Genomic DNA, 25,484 nt, shown 5'->3' on the forward strand with positions numbered 1-25,484 from the left:
TTACAGCTTCAGGTGTCCGTTCTGCGAACCGCAGAGCCTATGCCGATAGGCTGGTGCGGTTGCGCCACCAGGCAGGTCAGTAATCCACTACTAGTAACTGTAAAGATATATAAATGTATGACAGTCAGCATAAGAGTGCAGTGTAGCCAGGAAGGAATTAAATCTGCAAGTCACAGTGTGAAAGTGTATGCAAGTATTGCCTGATTACAACAGTTCCCAGCCTGTAAGTTGAAACTAATCATGAGACTGTCCAACACATATTTTGAAATAAAACTGCCCTGCCTGTAAGAAAATAGTACACAACCTGCAGCAGCAGGTAAAGTATAGCTGCAGAAGAGGATGAAATCACATGTGTGAAATATATCCCTGTGGAAATACTGAAACATGACAGAAGTGAGAGTGCTGGAAAGAACTGTAATAACTACTGTTAAAACATGTCAATAAAGCCTAGAAGTACCAGTCTGAATAGTAACATGAAAGCAAGTGAGAGAGTGTGAGAAAGTGTCAGGAATACAGCACTACAGTAGTAATAAACCCTGAATAAACTATACTGCAGTCAGGACATAATTAAATGCATGTGAGACTCAGAACCAAACAGAAACATCTGTTCAAAGTGTTGCTGCATGTGGAATGTGTACACCAAAATCTGGATATGTTGCTCCCAGTCTGAAATATGCAGATAGGATGACTGTCTGATATACCAAACATCCACACCTGTCTACAAGTATAGAAAGCACAGTTAACAGGATGATGTATCTGCACAAAGTTCGATATGAATCGTGTATGAACAGCAATAAAATGTAGAGTTATGTTGCAGTAACAGTCCCATCTGCAAGGTTAAGTAGTTAACATATAGGACACTGTAGTTAGAACAGTAGTGTGTATATAACTGTAGCTATTAGAAATGTACAGCATATGTGGTTGTATTCGAAGGTGTTAATAATATGTTTGATTTACCCCACCCTCTAACCATCTATAACCCATTCCATGGGAAAATGGTATGTGCAATCACAATTACCACCCCTGGACATCTGTCCTGTTGGGTCATATATATTTGCATGACTGTTGATGCATCCGCCCCGTTCATACATCCACACCTGATGGCCTGTTGCCATCAATCAACCCTGCATGTTGTTGGACTGTGTATTACTGTTCAAATTATGCATGTGCTATGCACGCTGTTCAATGGTGTGAATAACTGGGTGTTTGGTTAATGGGAATACTAATGCATGCTGTTACAACTAACTGTGAATGGTATTTATATGTCACTAACCCAAACTGTCATGACATAATGCAAAACATAGAACGACAGGGAAGGCGGGTTCCGGCGGAACCACCTCTCCCACCTCAGCTGGCGAGTGCACCTGGCACTAGTGCCCAGTCCGGACCCTCCTCCGGTGGCCCTGTGCCACCTGCGGGTGGAAGCGCTGCAGGGGATGGGGCTCGCCCCCCCTCTGCAAGTGTGGCCAGAGGAGATCCACCACTCACCCTCCGTAGCGTCCGGACTGTGGTGCGTAGGGAGATTCGGGACTCTGTCCTTGAGCCCCTACGCCAGCTCGAGGCACGGGTGGCGCAACTAACAGGCATGCCCGTTGCCCTGCCTACACAGCCCCCAGCACAGCCCCGTCCTGGGCAGTGAAGGAACAGTGGCAACTGCCTATGGGTGGGGATATCAGTTCCACTGTTGCCATCTGTGGGCTCATGGGCTCTGGACATCCAAACCTCCATCCCCGTCAATTGTGTAACCCCCCCACACGTGTCATACACTGCCCCTGTATGCGTCTTGTTTGTCTTGTCTGTTAACCTACCCAACCTACCTCCCCAGCTGTACCGACTACCTTCACCTGACATACCACTCTCACCTGAAAAAAAAAAAAAAGGGCACTCTGTACCCACAAAAAAATTACGCCCCATACATAGCTGCCCATTCCGCACACATGTCTACTGGACATGGAACCCATCAATTCCAATTGGTTGTACAACAGGTATTATTGTTGTCCTGACACCTCTCTCAGGGGTGGAAGGTTTCAAATGTCACACCAAATTACATACATATGCACAGCTGTTGCTGATGAAGAAATGGGCAGCTATGGGCCTTACCTACATCCCTCCTGCACATCCCAAGCTTGTTTCCCTACTGTCTTACCCTCTTTGTGACCCCTTTTTCACCACTTTCCTGTCTCCCCATTTTCTTTTCTTTCAAAGAAAATAGCGGTGTCGAAGAGTAAGCACGTTTAAGCGGTTGTAAGCGGGTGTGCGCTTGTGTCTTGTGAGCTAACCGCCAGTGCGCATGCGTGAGCTCCACGCAAACCAGCGCTAACCCGGTTACAACTGCTTAAAAGTGCCTTAGTCACTTTGATTGACAGGTCCTGTACTCAGTTCCAAAGAAAATAAAATCCCACTGTGAGTCCCGACCCCAGGACCTTGGCAACTATAGTCTGCATGACTTACCACTAAGCCATGACTCTTATATAGAAACACTGTGCTAAAGTAAATATATCATTTAACAGTAGGAATGAATGTAAAGGGAATATAGATGTGTAGTACACAAAGCATGACATTTAGAATCACAAACAAAACTGGTGGATTTCCATAATAGTAGTGTGTGAACAGAAACAGCCATGCTAGTTGGAAGCTAGTAGGTAATAATGTCACCATAGCACCTTGCAAGACACACACATACTCATAGCAGGATAAGCACTGCCCATACCCCACAACCTCCTACAGGAACACATCCGGACCAAGTAATAAAATATGTGGAGCAAAGGCCCAAAACCAGGGATACATTACAAATAAAGTTACAACAAATGCAGACAGTTCAGAAAGTAACAGGGTCTACACCTTGTGGGATGTTTGGAAGGGTATGCAGTCTGGAACTTGAATGTTTGTCACCATATTCTGACTTGAGCCCAGACTGACTTGCCAGATAAAGGTGTGCATGAGATAATGACCAAATTATGAGGCAGAAATGTGGACAGCCTGCAAATATCTGTACACATGACGGGTCCAACACCACCATATTTGAATAGTTAAGAACCCAGACATAGCAACAGTGAATGTCTTACAGGGATGCCCCACAGACCCCATGTGAAATGTACAAACAGTAGGCAGAAAGGTGTAACACATGCAATGGTAACTATGGAGTCCGGAAAGTATTCACCACTCGCATGGCAGAAAAAGTGTAGTAATACATATGCTCATGCTAACCCACAGTCACAACTGCAACATACCAGACATTTTAATGGGTGTACCCCACTGATATGTACCATTCCATGAGGCACATAACTGATGAACCTGAAAGCCTCTGGGGCCTGCTCAGCAGCATACTCACATACCCTAATAGATGTCAAGGCCCACACCATGGACAGACCACACTGCATGCTGTAACACCCTAGCAGATAAAGCAAGCATTCCAGGGTGTGAATGTACATGGAAAATAGGAAAGCTACAGCAGCACACTACAGTCAAGACACCTAGCAGGCACACCAGTACTGACAGTAAAGGGCAACTATTGAAGCCTTAGCAACAGAGTGCAAGCAAAGGTGAAAGGAAAGCACACACACACACACACACACACACATTAACAATAGTAGTAGTTGTAGTTGTTAGTGTACATACACAGTCAGTACAGGAAACTGGAGAAATGAATGGAGGAATGTTAATCCACAACCCACCAAGAAAAATGAGAGATACCAACCTTTACACTCACAGAATGTTGTCCACAGCATAACAGCATGGTCCCTGCCCTTAACATCTGAAAGGGCTACGCCTATTTCACACACCTTTTATAGCACAGTTCTGAAATCACAGTGAGAACTGCAATCAGTACACAACAGGCTGCATGCAATTAGCAAATGCTGGCTAACAATTGGTGCAGAGGCCATCACATGGGCATATGCAGATACCTACAAAAGTATGCTGTACTCCATGTCCACGCATGCAATACTTTCATTGCACCCTGAGAGAGAGAGACAGAGAGAGAGAGAGAGAGAGAGAGAGAGATAGAGAGGACTAGACTGCAACTAAGCAGACGGAAACGAATCCCTCAGCAACAGCTACCTAGAAGCTGACAACTGTGAAGTGGAGCAGCAGGACAGAGAGCCAGACAGTAGCAGAAGCAGCTGGGACAAACACAGGTACTGTAAAGTAATACTATAAAGGTGTACATACTGTGAACCCTCCATATGTGCCATTGGTCTATATCCATATGTATATGAAGATGTGTAAAGGGCAGGAGACATACAGCACCTATCAGTGAAGGCTGTACATACATTTGTATGTGTGAGCATCTATGTGCACATATAAATGTTGTTTGATTGTAGGTTGTACTGCCATGTACAAATTAGGTTACACAGCTATGTATGTTTAGCAGTATGTTAGTGTGTGTATACAGTAAGGTAGACAAATATGCTGATATACCTGTCTAACATATGGCTATGTATGTATGTCAACATATGTATGTGTATATATATATATATATATATATATATACATATGATATGCATATATGTATACATACATAGAGAGAGAGATGTAGGACTACATAGACAGATGTCGATAGAATATTGTAGCAACATATCTATGTAATGCACACATGCAGAGATAGATATATGTAGATACATATACATAGACAGACTGATCTGACCACCTACAGGTATGATTGTATATGATGACCTGCAACACAGCCTGTCCCCCCCCCTGTCGCCCACACCCCCTCTGCGCCCCCCCTCCACATCTACAGCAGAATATGTACATCAATATATATATATGTGCAAATGTATACAGACATATTTACACATATATATATATATATATCTATATAGACATATCTTAATACATATATATATGTATAGAGAGAGAGAGAGAGATGTATATAGAGTCTGAGTGAGGCACATGTGTACAGATGTATTGCAACAGGTGCCTGGTGACAAAGGCACGGAGTGAACACCAGTGTCAAATCCGGAGTAACATACCACATTCCAGATCACCTACACCAGTAACCACCATATATGTGAGTGTCCGCCCACCACTGCATGTGTCAGGGGTGGGCAGGGTCAGACATGTGTACAATAGTGGCCCCAATGATAGTCACAGTGGCACACTATCCCTGGAATAGCTGCACATGGTATGTGTCCGCAGACATGGTGAGTCAGGCATGGACATGTAGGTCGGTGTACCCCCCACAGCACATAATGGATGCCATGGTATGGACCTCACATGACAGCAACAGATATGGAGAAGGACACAGTGACATGTACAACACTGTGACAATGCACCCAAACACAGTACCAATGCACAGTGACTGACAACACCACAGAGTACACATATGCTACCCGTAGAGGTTACCACCCCCAGATGCACATATGGAGGTCACACCCATGACAGATGTCCAACAACCATTGTAACACCACCCACCATCCACAACCTAAATGTCTGCTGTGTGTCTGTGCCACTGCAATAGTGTGCACATGTGTAGGTACGGGTTCCAACTCACAGATAGGACACACCCTGCAACAAACCACACAGTGTTAAGAAGCGAGACTCCCCATGTGTACATGTCACACATACCCCTGCTGAATGTTAGTCAGATAGGTAATATGCCATATGAGTCACCCTGTGTGACTGTGTGACAGCAGCAGGTACCATCACACCACATGTGTCACAATGGTCAGGTTAGCAGAACAGTACGCTGCTGTAGACACAGGGTCATTAGCATATTGTATAGTATTGTATTACAATGTCATGTATTGTGTTGTATTGTATTGGTATGGTGAGGTGCCTCCTTCATGGAGTGGAACCACTGGTGCTGTGCGCCAGTGTACGGGTACATACCCTGTAGTCAAGGTAGTGTAACATAGCACTTCTATATGTGTGTTTAGCTCCTGTCAGAGGTTATGTAGCATGCAACTGGGGATACCAGCAGGTCCCATCCATGTCGTGTATTCTGCTAACCTGCGGGTGTCTCTCACCTGGACATCTGTGATGACTTGGAGGTTAGGGTCAGCTGGGATAACTATGCCTTATTACAGGGGAGAGGGTGGGGTGACACCTGCACTGAACCTGTCCGCCACAATGTCGTCTAGCTGTGGTGTCAGTGAAATATGTGTTGTGTACTACCTATGGGCATAGAGGATGGCTCCTGACCAGGTCGCTAACATAACTCAGGTAGGCCTCCTGGTCATCTGTAGTGTCACGCTTGACGTCTCACTCAACATTGCCCATGTAGTCAGTATGATGGGAAATAGATCCTTACCAGTGCTGCCCAGACATGCCCTCCCTTCAGTGACTGATGCTCTGTCTTGCAGTAGCTTACATCTTCTGTAATACAATCTGTCTATGGCTGGGGTCCGCCAGACAGGATGCTGTCCCTTTGTGGATAGTGTCTTGGCCATATATGGAATGCATGAGCCATGCATTCTTGGAGATGTCTGTAGAAAGCAATTGTGTAGGGGTCAGCATTGTGGGTTGTCTCTGCCACTGGCCCAGTGGGCTGTAAGGATACCATATCACTGTTACAAAGTGTAATGTCTGTATCTGTAATGTTGTGCACTGTAGCCATCTGTGCTGGTGGTGGAGGTGGGATATGTATATCCAGGGCAAGCAGGGTGTGGTCAGCCCACAGTACTCACCGATGTACGCCATACAGTACCTAGATACAAACCCCCAGAGTGAGGAGGTGCTCCTGACCTGAATTGGTGTTCTGACTGCTGGTGTTTGGTAGTATGTCGTACGGAGCCTGGCAGGTACTGTTGCACAGTTGCTGGCCGAGCACTGATACCTGGCCATCTACATGTGTATCCACCAATAGACAGACAGATGCTACATATGTGAGATATGTGGTATCATAACAGTCAAGTAGCATGTGTAGTATGTGTGCCAAAGTCTGCTGACATATATTGCTTAATCCAGGTTATCTTCTTTCTCAGGTACATGGCCCACCCAAGGCATCCCACCTACTCTGCGGCTGAGGATGAGGAGATACACCAGAGCCTGGTGCGGGACTATGCAGCACTCTTTTCCCGCACCAGCCAGAATCAGCAGGTGAGGGCTGCACTGTGGCAGGACCTTGTCCGTCGGGTAAATGATATAGGCATGCATAATAGGACATATGAGCAGGTACGACATCACTGCAGTGATTTGATTAGACATGTCCGTCAGCGTGCGTCAGATATCCACAGGCAACAGGTCGCCACAGGTGGTGGGGTGGCTACACATCCCCCACTCACCAGACTGGAGGGACTACTCCTGAGTGTAGTGGCTCCAGTCCACCTGCAACAACAGCAGCAGCAGACATGCATCATGATGGAGGCTGGAGCCACACAGCAGCAGGACAGTGAACGTGCAGGTAATATGTCGTATGTGTAGTTGACTGTTGTGTACACTGGTAGTTAATGCATGTGTGTGGTGTCTCCTTGGTTCGTAGCTGCCACCATAGTATTTAATGTGCAAGCGTGATATCCTCAATATTAGCTGCAGACCTGTGAAAGGCGACTGTTGTACTCCTGACCTGTATCATACTCAGTAACATTGGCACCGTTGTATCACTGCATTGCAGCCTATCCATGCTGGTGAGTGTCTATTTACAATACCTGTAAAAGTGTTGATAGTAATAGTACTATTTGGCACACTTAGTAGTGCTCTTTGTATGCATGTAGGTGTGTCTGTGTCTGTGTGTCGATATCACGCATACTGAGTACTGTACAATTGTGTGAAACTGTGTGCATGTGTGCATGTGTGCATGTGTGCATGTGTGCATGTGTGCATGTGTGCACCTGTGCATGTGTGCATGTGCGCATGTGTGCATGCGTGCACCTGTGCATGTGTGCACCTGTGCATGTGTGCATGTGTGCATGTGTGCACCTGTGCATGTGTGCATGTGTGCATGTGTGCATGTGTGCACCTGTGCATGTGTGCATGTGTGCATGTGTGCATGTGTGCATGTGTGCATGTGTGCATGTGTGCATGTGTGCATGTGTGCATGTGTGCATGTGTGCATGTGTGCACCTGTGCATGTGTGCATGTGTGCACCTGTGCATGTGTGCATGTGTGCATGTGTGCATGTGTGCATGTGTGCATGTGTGCACCTGTGCATGTGTGCATGTGTGCATGTGTGCATGTGTGCACCTGTGCATGTGTGCATGTGTGCACCTGTGCATGTGTGCACGTGTGCATGTGTGCACCTGTGCATGTGTGCATCGCTGGTAATGTGTAGACATTGTAAACTGTGTTTCCTGTTTCCTTCCCACAGGTTCTGTTGCTGCTCTGGTGTCATATAGCAGGGAACCTGAGTCAGGTGCCGTGGGTACTGATAATGATGACATTGGTGTAATGGCACAGGAAGGTATGCCAGGGTCCGCCATTGGTCAGCCAATTGACAGTACACAGCTGTCGACCCCATCAATGCGCACAGTTATCCTGCCAATACACCTTATCACCACTGTCCCTAGGTGATGGACAGCATACAGTGGGCATTGACCAGGGTAATGTGGTATCTGCGGCACATGCTTCCCCACACAGCAGCCATGGGCATGGCCCAGAGATGGTACCACACAGACAGATGTCCAGGGGTTCTCGTGGGAGCATCCATGGGCGTACTGCCCCTGGCAGATGTGCCCACAGAGGTCTTACAACCTCAGCTATGTTTCGGACTGTCATGCAGGCACAGTCACGTATGGAACGGTACACCAGACAGGGTCTGAGGAAGCTGGCAGCATGTCGCACAGCCATGACTGACAGTATGCGTGACATTGCGGCCGCCATCCGTGATTTCACCGATGTCGTAGACAGACGTGGGGACATATTAGACCGGATCCACAACTACATGTCCATGAGCCAGGGTGATGGTGGGCGGTTGAGGCGTCGACGTGGCCGTATGCCAGCAACAGCAGCAGCTGGCAGTCGGCGCGGACAACAGGGCTGCCGCCCGTAGTGCCAGCAGCAGCCCCAGCAATGCTGGGTCTGTGCTGTCATCAGACCGCCCCAGGAGACCACGTGCACGTGGCTCTGGCCAGGCCCGACAGGGATCTGTGTCCAGTCAACGAACACCTGCTTCTGATGACAGTACCCAGTCTGGGTTGGTACTGGAGACGGGCCGTGGCACCGCTGGAAGGCACAGGTACCATGTCCGTGGCCAGAGACACTGATCTGTATGACCTGGCAGGTACAGTCTGTGGCTGTCCACAAACGCCAGTATATGGCAGCCATGAGGTGGAACTGTGTGCATCCATACACACATGCAAATTGACAACACCTAGGGCTACCGCATGCACACACTGCATCAACATTGCCCCACCTTCTACTGCTGTCCTCACCAACACACATACACATACATGTCAATTGGTGGTATGGGTGGCTGACCCAGGCATACCAAGTTCACACCCTGTGCATATGATGAAACTGTGCCACCTCCTGCATTCTGTAACAACTGTGCAGGTACAGGTTAACATGTTGCTGATGCACAGGGTGACCACATAGATGTGTAGTAATAGTATCATGTTGTTAACAGTACTGTGTGCTGAATTAATTGTGGGTATATCACAGCATGCCTGATGCAGTATTTGTGTGATTGTCATGTCCTGTTGTCTACACCCATGGTAGGTACCATAGTGTATCATCTGCACATGTTGGCATACTGGTGGTAATGATGTCAACAGCAGGCTACATACATAGGTAGCACAGGGGATGGGTAATGAATGTAGTAATACACAATGATGGACATGTAAATTGCAAGTGGCATGTTGCCCACACTAGACTCTGCAATGCAGATGTGTGAGGATGTTGATATGTGTGCAGAACTACACAACTGGTACAGGACACACAGGAGCAAACTAGCACTGCATGCACACATCTCATACCATGCTAGACAGCACCAACACACATAACTAACTGTCACAGGAGGGAGAGTCCCCATATATGTCAGGGATACTGTGGTGGCAGGCCAGGAGCATACATCCTACTAAGTATGGCACCACTGAGAGAAGGCTCGGTGTCTGTTATTTGACATGTGTATTACTGCAGGTATGGGCACATGGGTTTCTATCCAGTTATTGTACATCCTGACAGTACATGCATGTTCCGTACACTTGTGTGCACTGAGACTGGACCCTAGACATCTGACCAGTGTATTTCCATGTACATGTGCATAGCGCCTGCATATTTGCAGTGTTACCTTATGGAACTGGTACAGCTTGTTTGTTGTACAATGGACTACATGGAGCCCTGTTCACTGTATCTTTGTTTGCATGCATGTTTGCTTGCAATTACCCTGGAATACCGATCACACCTGCAATGCATAGTTATAGAGCTTCTGTGGACTCCTAGTGCCATCTGCATAGCCTACTATATGTATGGCCATGTCCCACTTGACAGGTTGCCACTGTTTGACCTGTTCACATGTACATTGCCTGTGACACAGTGCATATGACCTGCCTGACATGTGTCCACGTGAGCAGTCATATATGCTACTGCTAAGTAGTCACAGGCACTACACCTTCACACATTCATCTCCTGTTGAACTACCTGCTTTGCTAGGGACAGCCTGCACCTGTCACCCTGGCCTATCAGATATTGGCAAAGCCTCTTGCTACCCCATAGTGCCTATGTTAGGCAGGGCTCACATGACAAACCCACCTTCATAGGTATCACAAGGGATAAGACACTAAGAGCAATGCTACCCAACGCCAGATGTCTAAACCTCCAGATGCATGCACCCAAAACACTCCTTGGCATGGGAAACATCGATATCTGTGCAGTAACAGATGCCTGGTTCAGGGCTACTGAGAGCACACCAGCACTACCGGGTGTAACCGGTTGATTTCTTTGCTACAGTCACCAAGGCCATTGCCGAGGGGAAGGTGGTTCACACAGCCTACCTGGACCTTGCAAACGCCTTCGCAACAATACCCCACTTGGGCATTCTAGGAAGCTCACCAGCTGAAATATAAGCCCCTATGTCACTAGATGGATTGCACAGTGGCTCAAGAACAGAACCCACATGGTTAGCATTGCTGGAGCCATGCCAGACCCCATAACAGTTACAGGTTGTGTCCCAGAAGGCTCAGTCCTGGGACCCTCTTGTTTGGTACATATTTATTGGAGGTACAGGCCAACACGGATGAACTGTGGCTGTCCAAATATGCAGATGACTGCAAACTGGACACCATAATCGACTCCCCAGCTGACACAAGCATCTTCCAAAGGGGCATCATAGCAACAGACAACTTGTGCCAGAGCCATGGCCATCTGCTGAACAGTGTGTAGAAGGGGAATGTGCATCCTGTAGTCTGTTCACCTAGTTGCCAAAAGGGACATTGTCCTCACACACACTAACCCCCCTCAGCCAAAAACAAACACTTGCCAATTGCAGGATTCAAACCCCTATCTGACTGTTATGACACGTGAGACGGGCGCATTAGCAGAGCACACTATTTGCATTACTGGGGGTTTTCTCTTCCCCTGCTATACTTATAGAGTGCTGACATCATCAGTGTTTAGAAAAGGGAATGGGCATCCTGTAGTGTCTTATCCTATTTGCCAAAAGGGACACTTCGCTCACACACTAATCCCCCTCAGACAAACACACACACTTGCCATTCACAGGATTCAAACCCCTACCTAACTATGTTATAACACTTGGGATGGACGCATTAGCAGAGCGCGCTATTCGCATTAGTGGGAGGTTTCCTTTCTCCTGCTGTACTTATAGGGTGCTGACATCATCGGTGTTTAGAAAAGGGGATGGGCATCCTGTAGTCTGTTCACCTAGTTTCCAAAAGGGACATTTCCCTCACACACTAACCCCTCTCAGAGAGACACACACACTTGCCATTCACAGGATTCAAACCCCTACCTAACTATGTTATGACACTTGAGACGGACGCATTAGCAGAGCGCGCTATTCGCATTACTGGGAGGTTTCCTTTCTCCTGCTGTACTTATAGGGTGCTGACATCATCGGTGTTTAGAAAAGGGGATAGGCATCCTGTAGTCTGTTCACCTAGTTTCCAAAAGGGACATTTCCCTCACACACTAACCCCCCTCAGACAAACACACACACTTGCCATTCATAGGATTCAAACCCCTACCTAGCTATGTTATGACACTTGAGACAGACGCATTAGCAGAGCGCGCTATTCGGATTACTGGGAAGTTTCATTTCTCCTGTTGTACTTATAGGGTGCTGACATCATCTGTGTTTGGAAAGGGGAATGTGCATCCTGTGGGGAGGCAAACACCAAGCACACTATGGCTAAGCTGTCATTCCCTAGGGCAAACAGCCTAGTGTTGACCTCTACACCATTATGTTTAATTGTCAAATGCACATTATTTGTTGCTGATAGACTGTTTGCATATCTTTATTGCCATAGCATTCCCTGTTGGTATGAACAACTTCTGCATCTGTGGAAACTGTTTGCATATGGGAGGGATCCACTATATCACGTATGTCTCTGTAGTCATTTAACTGTGTGCACTGGGCAGACTGCTGTAATGTGGTTGGTTCCTGGCATAACACATAACAATACCAGATATGTGTGTCCAACTGCTAAACCAAGATTTGGACTAAGTGTGTGAGCATGCCCAGTTCAGCCTTCCCATGGCATGTTGTCAAAGTGTGTGAGCATGCCCAGTGTGAGCATTCCATATGTTGGACTCTGCAGCCCACCACATTTGTGGATGTGTGTGAACTTCACAAACTATCACCCGTTCATGGTTGTGGGTTGTGTGTCATGTTGTGTAGTTACTGTACAACTGCTTTGTGTGTGAACACAACAGGATTATACTGTGCCTGCAGTGTTTGCATGGGATACTTTGCATACAGTTGTCAACATCCTTTCACACTGACCTAACACTGTAGTACTGTATAGTGTACTGGTAGTACTTTGACTGTGGTGGACAGTAACCTGGGCTTTACTGCTATCACTGCTTTACATTTCGATAGTGGGCACAACAGCCTGGTTGGGGCCAGTTGTGTACATCTGACCATGTTGCATTCTGTTCAGATATGAACTACTTACACCAGGCTTGTCCAACATTGTTAGTGTATTCCACAACATAGGTGTACAATTGCAAACACTAGCGATGTGCTATAGTCCATGTCTAATGCAAGTTGGAGAGTGTGTTTGTCCTTCAACACACATTGTAAGAGTTTGCCATGACATATGTCATGGTTAGTATACTGTGCCTCTGTCTACCTGTGACATGACAGTGATACCCAGGATAAACCTACCATCTCCCGTCCACCCATCAGGATTCCTATTGAGGAAGATTGATAAGTGACTCTATGGGTAGCCTGTGCTGAGGGTTCACTCATGGGTGGGAGTGGCTTCTGTGTTATGGATCACACAGTACAGCTTGTCCTATGTAAGTCAGTGCTGGGGTTCAGGTCTGTCATGTGCATAGCTCATTGCCATTCAGATTGTACTATGTGCAGCATGTTTATTGATGCCAGCAACACAGGCAACACATGGCATCTGTGTAGGCTGTTTGATACTCCTGATGAGGTACTGTTAGGGACTTTACAGTTGATGGAGGTGTCTGCTGAGGTACATCCCACAGGGGCTATTGTAGTCGATTGTACCACTGATGCAGGAGGACTGCAGAGCCACAATGACCTCCCCTTATGTAGATCTGAAAGCCTTCATGATTAGGTGGGTATATGGTATGTTTCTGTAAACACTACAGCACATGTTTGTCCAATGCAGGATATCTATCACCCTGTGTCCCCAGGTCTCTCATTACATGTTAACTACATAATGGGTTAACACCTATGTGGTGATTGGTGGGCACTTACTGTATATCCACGGGGGTTGACTATACACGTTTCTGCACTTAGCTTGCTGACATAGCTATGGCACCAGTTGTCTGTTTCTATGTGGCCCTTTTGTGGGATGCATGTGTCAGCTGGTGGATCATATGTGGTGGCGGTTTGTAGTCCTCTGCAAACATGTTAGGACACAGTCCTTCCATGTTTGCCTGTACCTATGGGACATATATACCACGAGGGAGATACCAGAACAAAGCCTTGTGGGATGCCAGTTATATCTGGTTTGTAGTCTGACATGGCTGAAGCATGTCTGACCATGTCTGTTCTGTCCTTGGTCTGGTTTGCAACCCCTCTACTGACATGTGGGTTTATATTTACGCTGGTGAGCCTATCTATACTGAACATGTAGGGTATTGTATAGAAGCCTTTGCAAGGTCCAGATACACTGTGTGGAGCACATTGCCCTCATCAATGACCTTAATGACTGTTTCAATTGAGTCAAACATGGTTAGGGGCAGGATCTGCACTTGAGAAGGCCACACTGGGTTGGGTCCGGTGTCAGTAGGTCCCCAACATCCTTATGTCTGTGGTACATGCTGATCCTTTCCATAGCTGTGCAATCTGGGCTTCTCAGGATTCTGGGGTAGTACTGTTCAGTATCCATTCAGGCAACACCTTTGTTGAGAAGGACCACTGTTGTTGTACACTGCTCTTTGGGTACATATTCTGTGGTACGGCTGACATTGAGCAGTAGTGTGGTTTGGCATTCCATTCATCTTAGACTCCATGTTGCACTAAGCCCAGGTCACCATCTCATACCATTGCTGCTGTGTGTTTTGCTTTGGAGATGTTGTCTGTTACCTCAGCATCTGCTATGTCAGGGGGCCAGCAGTCTGCTGGGATAGATATTCTGCATTCGTGGGGGTGGGGGTTTGCACTGCACCTGTCGGGATGTATGTTGGCAATATGTGTGTGTGTTTGTGGTATTTGTGTGATTCAGGGCATATCTGTGAATTCCCAACATGGCTCCTACCATCAGTTGTGTAAGCCTTGGGATTATCCTTCGTGTCCTGTACAATTTGTATCTACATAGGTTCATAGGTTCATACTAGGCTATCCACCCTGGGCATTTGTTAGCCTAGCCAGAGTGTGTGTGGCTTTTGAGACCCCTTGCTATGTGGATATTATGGCCATGTATTATTTGCTTTGCTGTGCCTCTGTCTGGACATGACACAGTGAAGACCCCCACTGTAACTCTACAATCATCCATCCACTTGGCAAGATTCCTGTTGAACAGTGTCAGTGAGGGGCTCTGCCTAACATGGAGTGGGATTCTGGTCCAGGGTGTGGGGAGCCTCTGGATTATGTATCTGTCCCACCGGCACATCCTATTTCATTATTTGTTGAGGTTGACATCTCTCACTCTCGCAGCTCCAATGGATATGTGTTGTCTGGGGTGGAGCATGTCCATTACTCCTGTGTTGGGCATGGCCTCCTACAACAGGCATGCAATGCCTCTGTGTGGGCAGTCTGTGACTGGAGTCAGCTGGGGTGTCTACAGCCAGGCAGCATATGACATATATGTGTGACACTTTATCCTCTTGGTGAGGTACCTTTGCGGTCTTTCTAACTGCTGCAGGTGTCAGGTAAGGTAGATCCCATATGAGGCATTGTACTGGATTATGGGTGTGATTGGGATAAAGTATAGGGGCACAGTGACCTCTGTTGCCATAGATGTGACTCCTTTCCTGATACGGTGTCACATGTAGACAGTCTTCCTAGCCACATTGGCAATGTGGGTGTCACATAACAGGTTACTGTTCACTTGTGTCCCTAGGTCCCTGGTTACTCCTTCCATACATAATGGTTTACCACCTATGTGGTATTTCGTGGTACCTTGTTTGGTATTTGGTGGGACATTCATACTGTCCAGTGTCTTCAGGATGGTTGGGAGGGGGTTATTGTGAGTGAGAGTGCGGTCTGTAGCATGCTACAGACTGCACAGCAGTCTTGCCTACAGTTAGTTGCACATGGGTGAACTCCACTGCCTTGTGCATTGTCAGTTACCTGGACGTATGGGTGTCTGTGCTGCCTATGGATACTCACCTCCTTTTATGTAGTGTTCCAGGTTTTGGGGCCATGACACATGGTACGTGGTATAACCTGGTAGTGCTGGTGTGCTGTCAGGAGCCTTGCAGCAGGTTTCTGTCACTGCACAGACATCGATGTTCTCTATTCTGGGGATGGCCTCGGGAGCATGCATATTGGGGTGTACACATCTGGCATTGGTCAGCATTTCCCTTATGTTTCTTCCCACTTATGTTTTCTCGGGTGGTGGGTCAGTCTTTTCAGCCTTGCCTACAAAAGGCTGTATGGAGGTGGCAAAGGCCTTATCCACTATTCAGACGCCCAGGGGTAACAGGTGCAGGCCATCCCAAGGGCAGCTGCATGGCTTGTCAAGCATGACATCCCAAGCAGACAGACATTGGATCCCCTTGGAATGACACCAGTAAGTGTGCTACTTGCTATGACTGATCATTCCGTGTTTGTACTGTGGCATTATTCTTGGTAAGGGTAGGTTGCTGCAAACGGTGAGTGTCATACCGGCCTGGACTACATAATCGGATAGCTCATCTGTGTCTCTTTACATGTAGTCTAGGGCAGTACATCTCAGGTCATTCACACCAGCATGGACTATGACTGCATCATATTTCTATTTGCTTTGGAGTGACCTACATATTTCTGTTATGTGGCATATTGTGGCGGCCTACAGGCAGCTTACTGTACCCTTTCCTTTGTTCAGTCTGCTGTGCGGGACAGCAGTGTGTCTGACTATGGAGTCACCTATTACAACTGTATCGGGCATGTTGTTTCTCCTTCTGGCCTGTGACTGTTTGGCACACCAGCTTTGTGTGCTATGTGTTGCATGTGCTATGTTTGGAGGCTGTTTCATTGGGTGTCTGCTTTAGTGGCCTCTGTTGGTGTGCTGTGTGTGTGATTTCTGCCTCCGGGAATGTATTTCTGTGTTTATGTGTTTGGTTTGCAGTTGTGATAGGTCTATGTGGGTATGTGTTTGTGGTGTGTGTGGTTACCTTCTCCTACTGACTTGTTTTGGGTGTACTGAGTTGGGGGAGCTCTGCCTCCGGTTTGGATGGATGGTTGCATCTCTCACATATATTTGTATTTCTTGGGTGGAGTTGGTGGTTGTCTGTGTACTTGGGGCAGGTGTAACATTGCCTCAGGATTCACAGATTCCACTTGTTGTGCCTGGCCTTACTGGATTGCACGTGTGGACAGATTATATTGCCATACTACTGATCAGTAATTATGTCATTGTTCATGCTTGCTCTATCATGTAGTAGCTTCCTCATTCTCTTGCATGTTTTGGTTATGGCTGGTGTCCACCATGCCAGATTTAAACACTGTGTCTTGTTTTAATTTGGGACTGCATAATCCAAGCATTCCTGGCAGTGTTCATGGAATGGCTGTCTTACAGGTTCTGAGGCGTGGCCCATATTTTGCACCTGCAGGACCTTTCATGGATTCCACATCAGTTTGGAGGTGTGCAAATAATGCTTAGCACATGTTTTCCACTGTGATTTTCCGGACAGGGACTGTGGTCAGGATTTGTATATCCAGTGTGATTACTATATGGTCTGGTTTTACCAGTGAGCAATACACTTCTCATCTTGACATCCCGTACCCATGTTGCTGATTATCACATCCAGTATGCTTGCCCTCTTGTGGGGTGGTACGTTGTTCCTGGGCCTTTTGGTTTGTGGATTCGATGAACTTTTGTCCTACACTGTTGCAGCTGGTATAATGCTCCCAGTCTATGTGTCTGGGTATTTGCAGTCGCCCAATATAATGTGGTTTGGAGGACTTGATATATTCATGTATTCCAGCATGGGCGGATGCAGTTCCTGGTGTTGGGCCAGTACTCTGTAGCAGGCTATACACTGGGGGGCAGGTTTAGCCACTGTTACTTGAGCATGGCTAGTCCATGCTGCTTTTTGTGGTGGTACCAACATGGGGGTGGTTATCCTTGACAATTCTTGCTGGTCACCCTCCTTTTGTAGCTTGTTCCAAGTTTTGAGGATGTACAGCACAGTATGAGGTGTAACCTGGTAGTGTTAGGGTGCTGTTGTGAGCCTTGACTCAGATTTCTGTTACAGCACAGTTATCAACATTCTCCATACTGGGTGGGCTTAGACTGCATGCATCTTGCTGTTTGAACTTATCCCTTATCTTATTCTTATCCCTTCTGGTACCTATGGAGATAGGTTTGTGTTTTGACCCTTACCTATTCAGGGCACACTGTGCGTGACAACAGCCTTTGCCAGTATCCATACAGCCTGCACTGATAGGTGCACGCCAGTCCTAGCAGGTGGTGCATCATGTCATGCTCAGATGTCATCCCAGACTGGCACACAGTGGGTCCCCTTTGCCTAACTGCATTACTTCAGCAATTGTTGCACTTCATCATCTCGTTGTCCTGTTGTGGCATGCTGCTTGTTGAGGGTAGGATGTTAGTCGGGGTCCTCAGGTGTGCATATGGTACTTGGTGTTACATTACTTAACACATAGCATTCATGCCTCAGGTGGTGCTGCAGGGCTGCCTCTGTCGGATGCACATATTACACTTCCCTGTACATGTTTGTGAGCAGGTTGTGTCACGTTAGGCATCCCTGTTACTATATGAGTGAGTCAGAGAGGTATCATTCCCAAGGTTCCTACTGAGCCAATGTATGTGCTATGCGTTGCCTCTTTGCCAAGGCCAGGGCATACTGGGCATGCCTCCTTCTGCCTACTGGGGCAGGCTCAGGTTGTTCCTCCTCTGAGTCACGCTGTGCCTGTGGTGGCCTTGGCGATGGTGGGGGGCTGTTTGGCCCAGCCCTATGCTGGTCCTGCTGCAGCTGTTTTCGCAAGATCATATTATGTAGCATAGCACATACCATGACAATTTGGGTACATGTAGTTGGTGTGTACTGCAAGGCTCCACCAGATGTGTCCAGACACGGAACCGTGACTTGAGCAGCCCAAACACACGCTCTATTACATTACGTGTTTGTGCGTGTGCCTCATTATGGCGTTCCTGTTCAGGTGTGTGTGCGTTTCTGATGGGTGTCATCAGCCACGGCTCCAGTGCATATCCTGCATCCCCACTAGGTGTCCGTGCGGGATGCCCCCATTGGCAAATGTCTGGTACAGCTCGTCAAATGCCAGATGTGGGAATCGTGGTAGCTCCCAGGACAGCCAGCACACACATTCATTATTATGCCCTGGGCATCACACACGACCTGGCAGTTGATGGAGGGAAGCCCTTGCGGTTTATGTAGGCCCTACCCGCTCTCCTGCTGGTGCTTTGATGCGTATGTGCGTGCAGTCTATAGCACCCAGTACCTCAGGGTATTCCGCTATTTGCTGGAAGAGACGCATGTTGCTGGCCAATACCTCACGGGCATTGGGGAAGTATACATGATCACCGACATGTGCTGACATGGCATCCAGGAACTGGTGCAGTACCCTGGAAGCTGATGCCTGTGATATCCCCATCATATCGCCAGTTGGTCTCTGGAAGGTACCTGTTGCTAGTATTCTTAGGCCAACACATACCTTGGTTTCCACTGGGATGGGTTCCCCTCTGTTGGTTCTGTGTGTGAGGCGTGGCCTGCACAGCTCCACTATTTGCTGCAGGAGGTCTCTGTCCACTCTATAGCGCTCTACTATCTCCAGCTCATGTAACCCGTTGTAGGTGACCCTGGGCCTGTACACTCTTCTCCGTCTCCTCACTGCGGGTTGTCTGGCACCATCTGCATTGTCACCACCCTCAGCAAGTCGCCTATGTCTCATTATGACAGCTATGGCAGCCCTAGCATTTCTGCTCTAAGTTCAGCTTGTTCAGTTTTCACTTCTGATAACTTAACTCCTGTCTTGCAGTGTCTCTTGAGAGAAACATTCTGCACTGCTGTTTGCAGAGTTTTAAGTGCTGGGCTGGCCTAGTATTCTGCCTGTGTAATTGCCTGCATCTAATTGTTTTCACCTGCTAGCTCCAGCAGTATTCCCTGCTAACTTCCTAGTACATCTGTTGCTTCCTTTTCCTCTCTGTTTCCTCAGGGTGGAGCCGTGTGCAAACCAGCAGAAACACGCTCACAGTGGCTTACACGCGCACACACACACTTACACAGTTTTAAATCTGCTTATTCGGTTTTAGACGTGTGCACGCCCACGCAAACAGTGTTAAACATCTCCCAACACGCTCCCACATGCTTAGTCTGCCTTACACGCGCGCACACTGCCTTACACGCACACCGCCTTACTCGCTTCATGGCGCGCACACGTGCGTATACACGTCCAGCAAGAAACTTTGGTGTAGGCAACAGTGTACACCTTCCATTTCTTGACTTTCTCATGTTTACTTAGTGGCACACCTCCTTCCTTGATATCTCTCTGACATCTGTCATGTAACTCTACCTTCCAATGAACTCCATCCCTTTCTACCATTCCCCCCTGTGATGTCACCTATCTCCTACTCTGTTCCTCCCCCTTCTGTAACTCTTACACTACTCAGAATGTGCTCATTTGCTATGTGACAGTGGAATTCAGTATCCTTACCCTCATTTGCATCAGATTGCCTACTAATGCTTAGTTACATCTCTTAGACTTGGCTTCCCCCTTGGCAACCACTACACGGTGGCCATGTTGGTTTTTCTATGCTGGTCCCTCCATTGACATTCCATGTATTGCATAAAACCTACATTTGTAGGTTTAAAACCTTCGTTTTCATGTTTTATGCAGCGCAGCCCGTTTGCGTGGGGCTGCGCTGGGTTTACACATCGGCAATTGCCGGAAAAAATTATATTTTTAATTTTTGCATGGGGTTGCATTGCCAATGGCCACATATTTGGCCATTGGCATGCTGCCTATAACATATGCACCCTTTATTTGGAGCTGACATGGCTCCATTGCGTGTTGCAGAAAGCGTACTCAGTTGTCAACTGAGTACATTTCTGCAGCTAACACGCTCTTACACAGGCTGTTCTTGGCTTCCTGGATCGCTAATCAGCCTCATTTGCATGCTATTCGGCTGCAAGTGGGCTGATTAGCTTAGCCACGCCCACTCCGTGTAAGAGCCATTTTAGACTGACTCTTACACGGACTTTGGGCTGTTCCTGGATCACGAAGGCTACATGGAGTCTTACACTACTCTTAGACTCCGTGTAAGCCTTCGTGAATCCGGCCCAATGTCTTTTTTAAGTGTAAGAAGGCAGTACAATGGGATCAGAGAAATTTACCCCCTACTCACTGTTGTGCAATCTTGGAGTTAGTGCATATAATAAGCAGGGGGTGGGGGTGCAGAGGGACTTGACCCCCTGCAAAAAATAGATTTTTTTTTTCAGATCTGTGTGATTCAAACTCTTTTACAGGGCAGGCATTCAAAGTTTTAATACTTCAAATGTCAGGCCTTCAACACCATCCCTCACTCAGGAATCATAGATAGACTCACTAAACTAGGCATAAACCCCTATGTCATAAGATGGGTTGCCAACTGGCTCTCTGATAGAACCCACACTGTGAAAGTAGCGAACTCCAAATCTGACTACCAACCAGTTACAAGTGGTGCCCCAAGGGGATCAGTCCTAGGTACTCTCCTGTTTGGCATCCACTTCTCTGAAGTTCAAGCCTACACATAGGGACTCTGGCTGACCAAGTTCAAAGATGATTGCAGACTGGGAGCCATTATTGATTCTCTAACTGATGTAGACATTCTACAAAAAGGCCTCACTGATACCAGTGACTGGTGCCAGAACCATGGCCTTAAGCTCAATGCCAAAAAGTGCATTGTCATTCCCTTTGGGAAAAATTTAGTGCAAATGAACTACCACATAGGCGGTAGTCCACTAAACACTAAAGGTGTGATAAGAGACCTGGGGACACTGGTTGACAGCAACCTCTCCTTTGATAACCACATTGCCACTGCAGTCAGAAAGTCCTTCTATGTGGCACATCTCATTCCATGAAGAAAGAGGTTATAATCTCACTCTACTCATCCCTCATTAGACCTATTATAGAATACAATGCCCCATTTGGTATGTACCTCACTACCTCACTAAGATGATCTTAGGCCTTACACACATGCCCTATACGAACAGACTCAAAAAACTCCAGCTATACTCTGTCACTTATTGCCTACTTAGAGGCGATCGCTGCTTGACCTACAAAGCCATGTCTGACCCAGAGCTGCTAGATATGCTACACCTAAAGAAATCCCAATCCCTCTGTTCCACACGCTCCAGGGACCTAAACCTCATTATCACAATAAACAGAACATGCTGGAGGGACAGGTTCCTAACCCAGAGACTTCCCATACTCTGGAACAAACTCCCCATTCACATCAAGCAGAGCACTTCACTGGCCCTCTTTAAGAGAAATCTTGACGAGTGGATGGGCAATAGGAAGTTCACCCTGGGGATCACTTCAGTGGCCTTGCTTGACAAGGGCATTGGAAACTAACTTTCGGCAGTATGATGCCAGGGAATCTTCTTGGGCTAGGCTCATATAGGCTCCAGGGCCATTAGCCTAGTACACACCTATGAACCTATATATATATATATATATATATATATATATATATATATATATATATATATATATGTGTGTGTGTGTGTGTGTGTGTGTGTGTGTATGTGTTTGTGTGTGTGCATTTTATATTTAGATATTTAGATATATGCATGTGTGTGCGTGTGTGTGCGAGCGAGTGTATTTTATATATAGATATATGTGTGTTTGTATGTATTTTATACATATATTAGATATAGATCTATTTCTACACACACACACACACACACACACACACACACACACACACACACACACACACACACACACACACACACACACACACACCTCCCACCCCCCCACACACATACACTCATACAGAAAGACGCCTTTATGTATGTATGTGTATTATATATCTGCATATGGACAGACATGCAACATTTTCAGTAGATATTTTATTAATATCTATTTCAGGGTTGTAGATAGCCAAACACTTCCTGGCAAGCAGTCAGGATAAGACATGAAACAGCTTTTGCATGGCACGCCACTCCATTGCAGAACACGTTGGGCCTGATTCCAAAAGACTAGCTCTCAGTGTAATTGACCACTTACACTGAGAGTAGGCTGACAGCAGGTGTTTTGAAATCTTGTCTCCAGTGTATGCCTCTTTATAAATAGGTCTTACAGTGAAGTAAATCACTTACACTGAGAGCAGGTCTTTCAGAATCAGGGCAGATTTACACTGAAAGCAACTTTTTTGAAGTTAGACACACTCACACACACACACACACGCACACACACACACACACACACACACACACACACACACACACACACACACACACGCACACACGCGCACACACACACACACACACACACACACACACACACACACACACATGACTGCATGTTCACATGAGTTTATGTCATATCATGGAAGGTTCAACTCAGAAAACCACCAGTCATCAGACTGAAAACAACGAATATTCCCTTAAGCGAACATTCACTTCAGCAAACTAATTACATTGCCTGTGTAAAACATTACCTGATATGAAGGTTCATTGTTTTCTGTTCGATGAACGGAGGTTCTCTGAGTGGAACCTTTGATTATATGATATAGACCCATTCATACACGCATGCATACACATATATTTGTTTAGCTATATAACTAGGCAGATAGATATAACTAAAAATAAATGTATTTAAGATTTAAGCCATTAGGGTTGGTAACTAAAATATATTATTGCCATTTTAAAACATACACATTTATTAATTATGTATTTTAACTTTAAAAACATTTATGTGGTCTTAGCATTTTGTAATGTTATTTCATGTAATTATGAGATATGCAATAGTTCAGTAAAATGAGGAAGCATATTGATATTTCTTATCTCATCTTAATGATGTTTGTATTGTCAGTTGCATAAAGAATGTTATGTCTTAAAATAGTGTTGTTCAGACCTAAAGTCTCCACAATTCTATACTTTAAGTTTAGGCAGATAATACATACAGGTTTACATACAGGTGACCATAACACTACCCTGAATTATAACAAAAACATGAAAATGCACATGGAACAGCTGTTTAAAACCAGTTTAAACATGTTTATTTTCATATATATTTTGATTAAGGCAAAGTATAAATTTAAAAGCACAAATTACTTTAGGTGTATACCTTTTGCTGAAATGATTGAGTTTCCTCGGTACTCTCTCTTGAGAATGGGAGACACAAACAATGATTCCAGATTCACAGTGAAGTGAATAAAAGACCTGTGACGGGATGCATATGGCAGAAGAAGGCATAGTTTTGTGTACTCATGTCCATTTCCCTGACAAGGGTAATTATCCACTGTACCATTTCTTAAATTATCAAAGCATCTTCACATAATAAGTAAAGACAAATGTTGTACCAAGCAGCATATAGGCTGATGTTAACGATACCTCTCAACTTGCAGACACTGAAAACAGGTACAAAACCTCTTGAAAAGTAAATACATCTAGCCAAAAATATGGACATCTAATTAGCATAAAATGTGAATCTTGAATAGCATTCATCTCCTGCTATTTCCAGTAAGATCATGGTATACTACTCAGAAATACATTTAAAAAACTTAGAGTGGCAAAAAAATGACAACAACATATAATCATATCATCAAAGACAGTGCAAAATCTGTAAAGTTTAATGACTGATATTACAGAAATATACCTCACAAAGTTGTTTATTTTTGCTTCTGAAAAAAGAGAAATGTAATATGTGGGTCTTCCTTCTTCAAATTAGTGGTGCTACCAGTATGTCAGTCATGTAATCTAGTTTCTTGTTTACTAAACAGCTTCCAAATTGTTTCTGATGTCATGAATCAAGTAGAATATCTTCAAAGACTGGAAACAGTAAACTAGGCCTGAAGTAAGTATGTGCCTCTAAAGTTGATAGAGTTGACAGGTCTGATGTTAACCATTTTGTTTCCTGTAGAACATGGTGTTGTCCACTGAGATGAGTCATAAAACACACCGAATTGACTTTGTGACTTTTCATTATATAACAAACAAGGACAACCGGTAGTGATGCCATAAATAATTTATATGCAACATATCAACAAATACCATCAAGCCTTCACCTCAAGCCGATTGGTGTAAACCTGCTTGTTCTGGTTGCCACCTCAAAAAGAAACTGGGTGTGTATTCCTGGCTACTTCGGATCTGGTGGCAAACCTGTTTAACTCATACTTACAAGCCAGATACCCCTTGATGTGGCCACCAGTCAAAACTGGGTCAAACCTGAGGAGAGTCAAGGCCGCTGAACAAGAACAGGGGAACACAAGGGGGAGTGAAGCTGTAAGGCCTGACCCTTCATGAAGGGTTGGGAGGGAGGGCCGACGTGCCTGCTGATTAATTCTGCAGGCAAGAACAACAGCACTTCCCTTAAACAGGGAGTGCTTGCCTGCACCTGCCCCTGATGACAACTCATGCTCATGGGCAGTTGTCCATTACTACTGTAAGTCATCATTGCCTACCAGTCTAGAAAACTGTGCTCACCACCTTTAGATGCTGGTAAAAATAAGTGATAGAATTTCTTCAGAATTTATGTATTCTTTGTATTTTACAGAGTTTTTTGCAGTAAAGAAGCTAACAGAATGGACAATAAACCCACTGAACTGAGTGAAACA

Source organism: Protopterus annectens, chromosome 13.part0 (genome assembly GCF_019279795.1).
Source record: "Protopterus annectens isolate FY-2018-M chromosome 13.part0, PAN1.0, whole genome shotgun sequence".
Lineage (NCBI taxonomy): Eukaryota > Metazoa > Chordata > Ceratodontiformes > Protopteridae > Protopterus > Protopterus annectens.